The sequence below is a fragment of the Bos taurus genome, chromosome 1 (assembly GCF_002263795.3).
Source record: "Bos taurus isolate L1 Dominette 01449 registration number 42190680 breed Hereford chromosome 1, ARS-UCD2.0, whole genome shotgun sequence".
NCBI classification, from domain to species: Eukaryota; Metazoa; Chordata; class Mammalia; order Artiodactyla; family Bovidae; genus Bos; species Bos taurus.
In genome coordinates this window covers 72,119,060-72,130,418 of record NC_037328.1, presented here as the reverse complement: position 1 = coordinate 72,130,418, position 11,359 = coordinate 72,119,060, and the positions used below count along the sequence as shown (strand labels likewise).

General features: G+C 37.6%; 1 pseudogene; it reads left to right on the top strand.

Moving 5' to 3' along the window:
* The first annotated feature begins 714 nt into the window (after positions 1-714).
* On the top strand, positions 715-1,579 carry LOC787357 (axin interactor, dorsalization-associated protein pseudogene; annotated as a pseudogene).
* The last annotated feature ends 9,780 nt before the right edge of the window (positions 1,580-11,359 follow it).

Below are 11,359 nucleotides of genomic sequence, written 5' to 3'. Positions count from 1 at the left end.
AATTGTGTTTTCTGCTAACCAGCATTTGGACACAGACAGCTGTTCAAGCCAAATCTACTCCAGTCTTCTGAGAGAAGGACCTTGTTATCACTAACCCATATATCTTTTGAATATTGTAAGGCCTCATACAGGGTGAATAAACTCAGCTCAAAGTAAACCAAATATGAATTGGTGGGTCTGTAGTAGCCCAAGTCCCTTCTGTTGGGATCTGCATATGTAAATACATTAGCAATCCAGCAAGTTTGCTTGGTGCCCATATCAAGAGATGAAGGAAGAGCAGTACAGCTGTAATGTTTTCTTACATCCAACAGAGAAACAGATCCAAAACACTGGAACCTATGCAAATTTTCCACTTGGTCCCTCTACTCACATCTCCTTTTAAATTGACCCCAGGGTACCATCATTACAGACTGGAATCACAATCTAATGTTTCATTAGTCAATATACTTCAAGGTTCAAGAATAATTAAAACATCTGTCATGCACCTTCCTATATGTTAGAAAATACAAGAAAGACATATTTAGTCCAAGGGACTAGAAGACAGATACATACACAATTATAACACAGAATGTGCTAAGGGAGAAATAACATTACAGGAATTCAAAGAAAAAAAAAAAAAAACACACGAAAAAGTTTAATGAAAAAAGTGAATCTTGACCTAAAAGACAGAAAAGAATAGAATGACAGTGGCGGCAAATGGGCTTGGGCTGCTCCTTGGCGGGTGGCGGCGGTGGCCGTAGCGGTTCCTCCTGGCCCTGTTAATGTCGGGGCCAGGCCCGGGGAGGATGGCGCCCTAGAGCCCAGCCTTTCCTGGGGGTAGGGGCGGGAGGGGACGGGTGGGGACCGGCCATGTCAGAGGTGACCCGAAGTCTGCTGCAGCGCTGGGGCGTCAGTTTTAGGAGAGGCGCCGACTTCGACTCTTGGGGCCAGCTGGTGGAGGCGACAGACGAGAATCAGGTATTAGCAAGACACCTACAAAAAGAGGCCCAAGCTCAACACAATAATTCTGAATTCACAGAACAAAAGAAAACCACAGGCAAAATTGCAACATGCTTGGAATTACGAAGTGCAGCTTTACAGTCCACACAGTCCCAGGTAGAATTTAAACCGGAAGATCTGAAGAAGCTAGAACCAATCCTAAAGAATATTCTTACATATAATAAAGAATTCCCATTTGATGTTCAGCCTGTCCCTTTAAGAAGAATTTTAGCACCTGGTGAAGAAGAGAATTTGGAATTTGAAGAAGATGAAGAAGAGGGTGGTGCTGGAGCAGGATCTCCTGATTCCTTTCCTGCCAGAGTTCCCGTGGTAAAGAATCTGCCTGCCAGTACAGGAGAGATGGGTTCAGTCCATGGCCCAGGAGGATCCCACATGCCCATGCGTCACAACTATTGAGCCTGTTGTCTACAGCCTGGGAACCACAACTGCTGAAGCCCGCGTACTCTAGAGCCTGTGCTCCAAAACAAGAGAAGCCACCACAGCGAGAAGCCCTCGCGCCACAACTAGAGAGTAGCCTGCACAGCAGTGAAGACCCAGCACAGCCAAAACTAAAAATATTAATAAATAAAAATTATTTTAAAATTTCAAAAAAAAAAAAAAAAAAGAATAGAATGACAGAGGTTGATAGAAAAAAGAAAAAGAATGTTAGTGAAAAAAGAGCAGTCCAGCTTCATGCAAACCCAGGGAATATATAGAGGGTAGGAAGAAAGGACCTAAGGGTGAACTGATTTTATCTGGTAGGCTGTAGGGACCAAGGGCCCTCCGAATCAGGAATATTTTAATGCATGATTACATTTGTCTTAAAAGGAAATTAACATCCAGGAATAGGACAGATATAGATTAGCAAGGATGACAGAGGAAAAACTGAAGGAATGAGACTGGTTGGGAAAGAATAAGAGTGAGAAGAGTTACACAGAAGTTAGAAAAGGACAGATTCAAGTGGTATTTTGAAGGTAATTAACAGAGCTTAGTAATTCATAAGATGCTAGGGTAAGGACAGGGAGGGCATGAAAGATGACTTTGCATAGTATGGGCGATAGGAAGACATTGCTCCACAATTATGGCATTGTTTGATAGGGAAATTTTATGAGCTTATTTTGTACGTATTGACTTTAAACAAAAGAATGTAAACTTAAAATCTGCTTTTTCTCAGATAGCCTTTAGAAAAATTTTGCTTTGACTCTTGAGTTCCAAAATTAGCCCTGAGCTGTCTAGCTCTGTGCTCAAGTATTTTGTCTTGGGGTGTCAGAACATCCTCTTTTTCTAAGACCTGCCACATTTACTCTCCAAGATTTCATTTAACAGAAGATAGGCAATGATAATTTTAAATGTTTTTCTCAGTAGGCTTTTTTCCCTTGCTGTCAGTAGATATTTTAATTATTGTAACTAAATTTTGGATGCAATAACTTTTGTTAATGTGTGAACAAAGAAGCATACCATTTGGGGTTCTAATTGAATATACACCAAAACCTCTGACTCTAAAAAAGATCTCTTAGTTGTTGTGCCATCTGTTTATATACTAATTAATGGCTTAAAAATAGATGATCTTTTGAAGGCAAATGACATGAAAATAGTGGAAAATACTAATATAGATCTCATAAACCTACACTCTTTAGGCATTACATTAAAAGAACAGCCTGAGATGATGCCATGAGATGCTGAATGAACATTATGTGTACATTATAATGTGTACGGACAGGGAGGTAGTTATTTCAAGAACCGTAAGGCATGATTATTTATTAGATACTTTCATAGGTCTCTTTTCAAATTTTATAGCTAGTGATTAATTTTTAAACTTTATCTAGTCATGTGCATTTTTTACCTATAAACAAAGATGAACCTTCTCTCCTTATTTTCTAAGTCTATACTATTCATGTTCTAAAATACAGTTACAAACATCCAAATCTTTGCTCCACATCTATTGTCTTATCCCTCTTCCCTTTCACAATTAAAGTTCTTAAACAAGCTGCCTACACATGCAATATTAATTTCTACACCTTATATACACATTCCTCAGCCCCCTGCAATGTGGCTTCCACCTTCACAAGGCCAATGAAGTCAGTTCTCATGAAGATCACCATGATCTAGGTTACCCTAAATCAAATGAAGACTTTGCACTGTTAGTCCTCTTGTTTGGGGGATTAAATGTGTTAATTCATCTAATATATTTAGTATCTGAAATAGTGAAGATATTCAAATATTCGATTGAAATTGAATATTCATATATCTGAAATAGTCAAGATATGTTCCAAACTTCTATCTTTTCCTGGTATCTTCTACGTGTAAATCCAGCAAGTGATCTTTCCATCATTCAAAATAATTGAGAAGTCATCACATTTTTACTTGTATTTATATAACTAATCAAGAAAAACAGGTAAAAGAACAAGGTAAAGTTTGCTCTTCCATTTTAACTCTTCAGGAGAATCTCATCAGCATATATAATTTTCTGGAATGTGTGCAGAAGAGAAAACTAAGTATTCAGCCTCGTTCTCAAAATTTATAACTTCTTAAATTCACGTTCTGGTTGGACCACATAACACAACAATTGATATCTTTTCAAAAGTGTTAAAGACTTTCCTAAGATAGGTAGGGCTGGCAGTTCAAGGAGTATTGCATTACAGTAATAACCCATTTATTGTGGTGTGTGCTTTTTGGCAATTACAGCCAGAAACAAAGACAGGAAGCTGGAAATGAAACAAGCCTCCCGGCATCAAAGAAAACAGTCCCAAAGGCCACATCCAGAAAAAAGCTGGTTACTACCCTCAGATGCCTTACTTCTGAAAAAGAACAGCATGCGAAGGCTTGGGAAAAATCCATTCAACGTGCTCTTGAGGGCAAGGCAGTATTTCAGACAGTACAATAATCAATGTTGATATGAACAAACCAGAGTCAGTGAGTAAAGATTATGTCTGGGGTCCTTGGTATGTGAATATTGGAAAATCCATCATTCTTCAGCAAGATTTACTTCCAACATGCTTATAGGTACAAAGCTCCAGCCATAAAATAAATGAGTCACAGTGATGTAATATATATATAGGGCAGAGAGTCGATAATATTACAACTTTGTACGGTGGTGGATGGTAACTGGTCTTACTGTAGTGATCATAATGTATAAAAATACAGAATCACGATGCTGTACACCTGAAACTAATACAATATTGTATGTTAATTACAACAACAAAAAGTCAGAGTTTGGGTAACTCAGTTGTGAGAAATTTTACTTGGGTGGATAAACCCATTTTCAGATAATCCTGAATAAGGAATTAATTCTTAACTACCTCTGCTATGAAAAAAATACAACCACCAAGGCGAGACAGGGCCACAGTTGTTCAATCCAAGGTGAAATTTCTTGTGAAAATATAGAGTCAGAGAAACTAGATTCTAGACTCTGAACTGCCAAAAACCAGCTGGGTAATCTTGCCTTCTCTTTGCTTTGGTTGACTTCTCTGAAAAAACAAGGACATTAGGCTAGTTGATTTCTAAAATTTTTTCCAGTTCTAATATTCAAACATTAAGTATATGAAGATGCTAAAGAGTAATGGGAAGGAAAAGTTAAATCACATTATAAACAACTATCTTCCTTTTATTCATTCAACATTCATTGAGGCTTCTATAGAGATGACCTATACCAATCTCAGAATACAATCTGAGAATACTCTGAGAATCTCTGAGAATAGCATAAAAGAGATCCTGCCTTGAGCTTTCTGTTTAGTAAGGGAGTCAGGCAACAACAAAGCAAACCAACCAGATAAGAAAACAAGAATCTGAAAACCATAGGAAAGACATCTTTTTTAATAAGACGGTCAGGGAATGGCACCTCTGGATAGGTTATGTCTGAACCTAAATAATGAGAAGAAAAGCCATAGGATAATTATTGAAGAGCATTTCAGGCAGAGTAATCTTCTAGTGCCTAAGCACTAGAAAAGGGGAAAAACTTAGTGAACTGGAGGAACTGGGAAAAAAAAAAAAACCAGTACAACTATAATAATTAAGTAGGAGAGTGAAACAAAAAGATTTGAAGAGGTATTTGGGGGTCTTTCCTTGCAGTCTTGTTAACCCATTCTAAGAAATTGGACTCATTCTTAAGGATGGCAGTGGAATCACTGAAGGGTTTTAAGTAATGCAGCAATACTTGCTGTTACAGAAGATGGACTGAAAGGGACACAATGGAAATGGAAAACCAATTACTTAGGAGGCTGTGGTAGAGGTACAGGCAAAGTGGAGAAGGGGAGAGATTTAAGATACGTAATAGTGGCGGTCGAAAAAGTGAGAGTTCCAGAAAAACATGTACTTCTGCTTTATTGACTATGCCAAAGCCTTTGACTGTGTGGATCACAACAAACTGTAGAAAATTCTTAAAGAGATAGGAGTATCAGGCTACTTGACCTGCCTCTTGAGAAATCTGTATGCAGGTCAGGAAGCAACAGTTAGAACTGGACATAGAACAGACTGCTTCCAAATATGGAAAGGAGTATGTCAAGGCTGTATATTGTCACCCTGCTTATTTAACTTATATGAGAGTACATCATGGGAAACGCTGAGCTGGATGAAGCACAAGCTGGAATCAAGATTGTCAGGAGAAATACCAATAACCTTAGATATGCAGATGACACCACCCTTATGGCAAAAAGTGAAGAGGAAACTAAAAAGCCTCTTGATGAAAGTAAAAAAGAAGAGTGAAAAAGTTGGCATAAAACAACATTCAGAAAACTAAGAACATGGCATCTGGTCCCATCACTTCATGGTAAATAGATGGGGAAACAGTGGAAACAGTGACAGACCTTATTTTTTACGGCTCAAAAATCACGGCAGATGGTGATTGCAGCCATGAAATTAAAAGATGCTTGCTCCTTGGAAGAAAAGTTATGACCAACCTAGACAGCATATTAAAAAGCAGAGACATTACTTTGCCAACAAAGGTCTGCCTAGTCAAAGCTATGGTTTTTCTAATGGTCACATATGGATGTGAGAGTTGGACTATAAAGCAAGCTGAATGCTGAAGAACTAATGCTTTTAAACTGTGGTGTTAGAGAAGACTCTTGAGAGTCCCTTGGACAGCAAGGAGATCTAACCGGTCCATCCTAAAGGAAATCAACCCTGAAAATTTAATGGAAGGACTGATGTTGAAGCTGAAACTCCAATACTTCAGCCACCTAATGTGAAGAACTGACTCAATTGAAAAGACCCTGATGCTGGTAAAGATTGAAGGCAGAAGGAGAAGGGGACAACAGAGGATGAGATGGTTGGATGGCATCATCAACTCAAAGGTCATGAGTTTGAGTATTGACATGACTCCAGGACATGATCCTGGAGTTGGTGATGGACAGGGAGGCCTGGTGTGCTGCAGTCCATGGGGTTGCCAAGAATTGAACACGACTAAGCGACTGAACTGAACTGAATAGTGGTGGTGGTTCAGTCGCTAAGTCATGTCCTACTGTTGCGACCTCATGGGCTATAGCCCCCCATGGTCCTCTGTCCATGGGATTATCCTAGGCAAGACACTGGCATGGGTTGCCATTTCCTCCTCCAGATCTTCCAAACCCAGGGATCAAACCTGGGTGTCCTTTGCAGTCTGATTCTGTACCAACTGAGCCACCAGGGAAGCAAGAGTAATAATGTTTTAGTAATGGAGTTAATAAGTCCCTGAATAAAGGATGCTATGGATCTACCAAGAGTATGTGCATGTTAGGTCACTTCAGTCATATCGGACTCTTTGCAACCCTATGGACTATGGCCTGCTAGGCTCCTCTGTTCATGGGATTCTCTAGGCAAGAATACTGGAGTGGGTTGCCATGCCTTACTCCAAGGTATCTTCCCCACTCAGGGATCGAACCCAAGTCTCTTTAAGTTTCCTGCATTGGCAAGAGGGTTCTTTACCACTAGCACCACCAGCAAAGTCTACATATAATGGAGGTAGAGTCAAAAGGGTTTACTAATGGATGATTTCGCCTATATAAGAGAATGAAAGGAATCAAAGTTGAGAAATAATCTGGTGCTAAGTTATTTGGGGGAGAATGTGCAGGGGACAGAGAAATTAATAGAGGAAAGATAAACAGCTCAATTTTAGATGTGTATTTGAGATATGTGAGACATCATTTGTAAGCAATAGACATCTGAACCCTCTGTTGTTACCTTTTGATCTTGGCCACAGTAATTGCATACCTTTTTTACTAAGAACCATCTTCTATTTATCTTTTTATGTACATTACCCAGCAACATGTACATAATTATACAATGACAATTACGTACATTGTCCAGCTTGGGCTGGACAGTTTGTACTTCATACATATTTAATAATCTTCTCAAAAATAACGTTTTCCCCTTAACATTACATTTATCAGTATGTCCTCATTCAGACTGTAAAACTTCAGATGTCTCTAGTCTAGGTCTTCAGAACAGTGTTTGAACCTTAAAAGAATACTAATCTGGGTCCAATTCATTTTGCAGTCTAGCCAGCTTCCCACTACCCCACCACTCCCATGGCTGGTTTTAAAATTTAAATTGTGATTTATCAAAAAACAACAAAAAAACACCAACTCAAGATGCTCCCACTTGAGGAAGGACGGACTGCTTTTCAAAGTCAGCACTGGACCACAGCACATTTCCTGATAGTTCCAAACTACAGTGGGGGTCCTGTTAATTGTGGTCTTGACCCAGACCCTCCCAACCCACCTCCTTTCCCCCAACAACTAGACTTAGGAAAAAATAAAATGGCAGCAGAAGCTTAATTTGCAACAATCTATAAATCTGCTTCAACTTCTGCAATTTTAGATTGCAACTTCAACATTTTATATTGAGTTCTAAAAAAAAAAAAAAGATCATTTAACATTGTTGATTTCTGTGGTGTCTATCTTGCTTAGTAACAATTTTGTTATAGGTCACTATAGAAATTTTACTTTTAAGAAAGTTGCATAAGAATCTGCCATATAACAAGGTGGTGCTAATTATAATTAGCCCAAGCTACTCTCCAAGAAAGGCTTCCTCAGAATTAGGTAAGTGTGTAGCTTATTCTTTCCTTGTTCCCCCAAAGTGTGGTACTAATTATAATTAGCCCAAGATACTCTCCAAGAAAGGCTTCCTCAGAATTAGGTTAAGTGTGTAGCTTATTCTTTCCTTGTTCCCCCCAAGTGTGCTCTCTGCTCCGTAAATATGTGTAACTTTCAATATATTTAAAGGCAGGGCAAATCTTATGTCCATACTTCCCAATTAGCTTGGCATGATGCCCTACAATAAAGTGCCTGAGTATTTTTCACATGGGTATCTCTTTTACAAAGGAAGATGAAAATATCTTTTACCAGGGTGTGTAACTGAACAAGCATATAACTAAACTTTCTCATTCCTATGGTTGTAGGGTCTATTATCGGCTAATACCTTTTCAGGTTGAATCATTTATTAGATCAAGGCATACTGCAAAGTTGCTTATAATCCCTTGCCTAAAAAGTGAGGTCAAATAATGTTAAGACGCCAAAGATCAGCCTGTACAATCCTCTTCTATTTCTATTCAACAGTCATCAATCCAAAGGAATCAAACAAAGAACAAAAAATGTATAGTTTTCTTCCAATTCCAATTAATTTCCATTGGTAATAGAACTGAAATGCAACACACTCGCTTGGCAGACTTACTAAAAATTTCAGGTTGGGCAGTTGAGATAAAATCATGACTAAACACTTGCCAAATCCACCCTCACTTACCTCCTTTCTCAGCATTACCTCCCCCAAATAATTCCTCAAATAAAAAACTAGATGAGTCAACCCCAAATTTGAAGTGTAGGAGCCAAAAACCCCTAACACCTCTCCCCCTAAACACTACAGAAGCTAACCAAGGCTTAGGGGTGTGAGCCACAGACCAGACACACTTGCTATTTGCTCTTTTATTTTCCCAGTGAGTAGCAGATGTGTTCCTGTCAACCAGTTATGTGAGCTGACGGGGAGGACAAGGCATTCAGGAAATCTGCTTAAAGCACCAAGTCTTTCAGCAACAGTCATATCAATACTAAACCACGACAGCATATAACCAACCACATCAACCACACCCTCATCTGTCCTGGACATGTATTCTATAGTTTCTTGCATAAGTTACTAAAAATTAAGTCTTATGCCTGGCAAATTACATACAATCCATAATATGCAGTTATTGCTACCATGTCTTCCCTCTATCAATGATACACTGGTCTCTTCTTTTAGGAATAAGTTCAATTTTCATGTATTAGAGGCTCTAGCTGATTTCTTTACTCCTATCTGGGATGCTACTTGAAGGAAAAGGGAACTTGGGGTGGTTGTGAAATGTTTTTAAAAAACACTAAGTTAAATCAAATTTTAAACAGGTTCCTTAAGCAGGATGTCTCAGACTCTTTTAATATGATGAGATGCATTATTATAAGTCTGGGGGGTAGGGGAATAAAGCGTACAGCAAGTGCAAAGCATATTTGGCTCACAGAATCCTTTTCATGGAACACACTGAAAAATGCTGTTTTAGGTATATGTTTATACAGGCTAGCTTGGTACTTACTTTGTAACAGAGTCTATGAAAAAAAATCATGCTTTGTGTTTGAAACATCCTGTTTAGAAACAAACTTGTGGAACACAACCTAATCACATGCATTTGCACATCTCCCGCCACTGTATAACTGTACTTTTAAGATTTTTCCTAAATGGTGTGTAAACCTCAAATAAAATTTCCAAATTTCTTCAGATTAAATATAAAAACTCAAACTAAACACTTGAAAAATGTTACTCCTAAAGCACACGACGTGTATCAAAAATCCAAATGAAGTTTACTTGTAAGGTACAACTTCAAAAATGAAGGAATTTCTACACCTAAAAAGGCATGAATAGAGAGTACGAAATTTAGTTATATCCTGTCATTTGGCATGTATGAAACACTGAAACCAAAGAACTTGGCCAAGAATATTTTCCTCACTTAGTAAGATATCTGCTCTGCGTGGTTGTTTGGAGGATTGTATCTTAAGACACCAAGCACAATGCTGGGCAACTAAACAAATCACTTTCACAGTGTAGTCCAAGACCCTCTTCTGGTATCCACAACACAAGACCTGGGTAGGAAGAAAAGAAAATCCACACACAAGCAATTGTCATATGACTGTATTTTATTACAATATGTTCAGTGTACTAATGTTAAGAGGAAAAAATGTAAACAAAATGAAAGTCTAGGGGAAAATGGCACTTTGCTTTAATCTTCAATTTGAAGTTATTTTTAACAATCCATTTATACCATTTTATGTCTCAGTTTTTAAAGAGCATCACTGCTGAATTTCAGACTGAAAAATGAATACACAGAAAAGATGACATCAAGAGTTAAGCAGAGAAGAGATACTGATTAAAAAACTGAAAGTAAAATCTACTTTGGCTAGAACTGAACACTGACAGATAACTTTCTCCAAAGGAAAATATAACTTGAGTCATAAAGGTTCATTTTTTGTTTAGTTCAATACCACATCAATTAGAAACTCATGACAATGATAACAATTTTACTCAGTCACATTCGATTACCTAAAATTCTACTGAGCATGCTATTTGCCATGTCTTATTCCTCTGAGATAACTATCTATTTCCGGAAACCAGAAATGCAAGTTTGCCTGTGATTGAAGTTTCAACAAATAATTTGTAGAAAACACCAAAGGATCAGTTGTTAAAGTTCCTACCTGTTCTTCACTGTATAGCAGCTATTTCTACAAATAAAGAGCACATGAATACTTCCTAAGAACTTGAAATGAGAAAACCAAAAACAGAGATCTGTGTGTATGAACATATGTACACATATATGTATAAGCTTAAATACCCCCAGACAAGTTTAAACAGAGAATACCTCAATATTCTAAATTCAAAAAGTAGGGATAAACACTGTCTAGTTTATCGATCAGTGGGACTACTAGCTTATGTTTTAGTTAGAGCACTATACCTGCAGTTCAGAAGTACTGATTAGATTCCATTAAAAAAGAAGACATCCAAACTAATAAAAACATTCTTCTAACAGTAAATAATTCTCCCACTTTTTACTTATTTTGACATTTGATATTTCCATAAGCTTGCAAGTGGAAGATAAGCTGCTCAATAAAAGCCAATTCAAATATACAATATACAGAAATTACTTAAAAAATCTGCTCATATAATGGATTCTTTAGGTACTAACAAAAAATTAAAATACAAATAATTGACTAGAAATGTAATCTAAGATACACAGGAACTGCACTTCATTTTAGGGGGAAAAAGTCCAAATCTTATTGTGTTAGAAGAATAAAGAACATTTGTCATAGTATACATTATCATATTTCCTTAAAGCAGGAACTATTTTAAGCTTTTAAATTAAAAAGTGTTCAGAATTCTGTTTATACATTCAGGA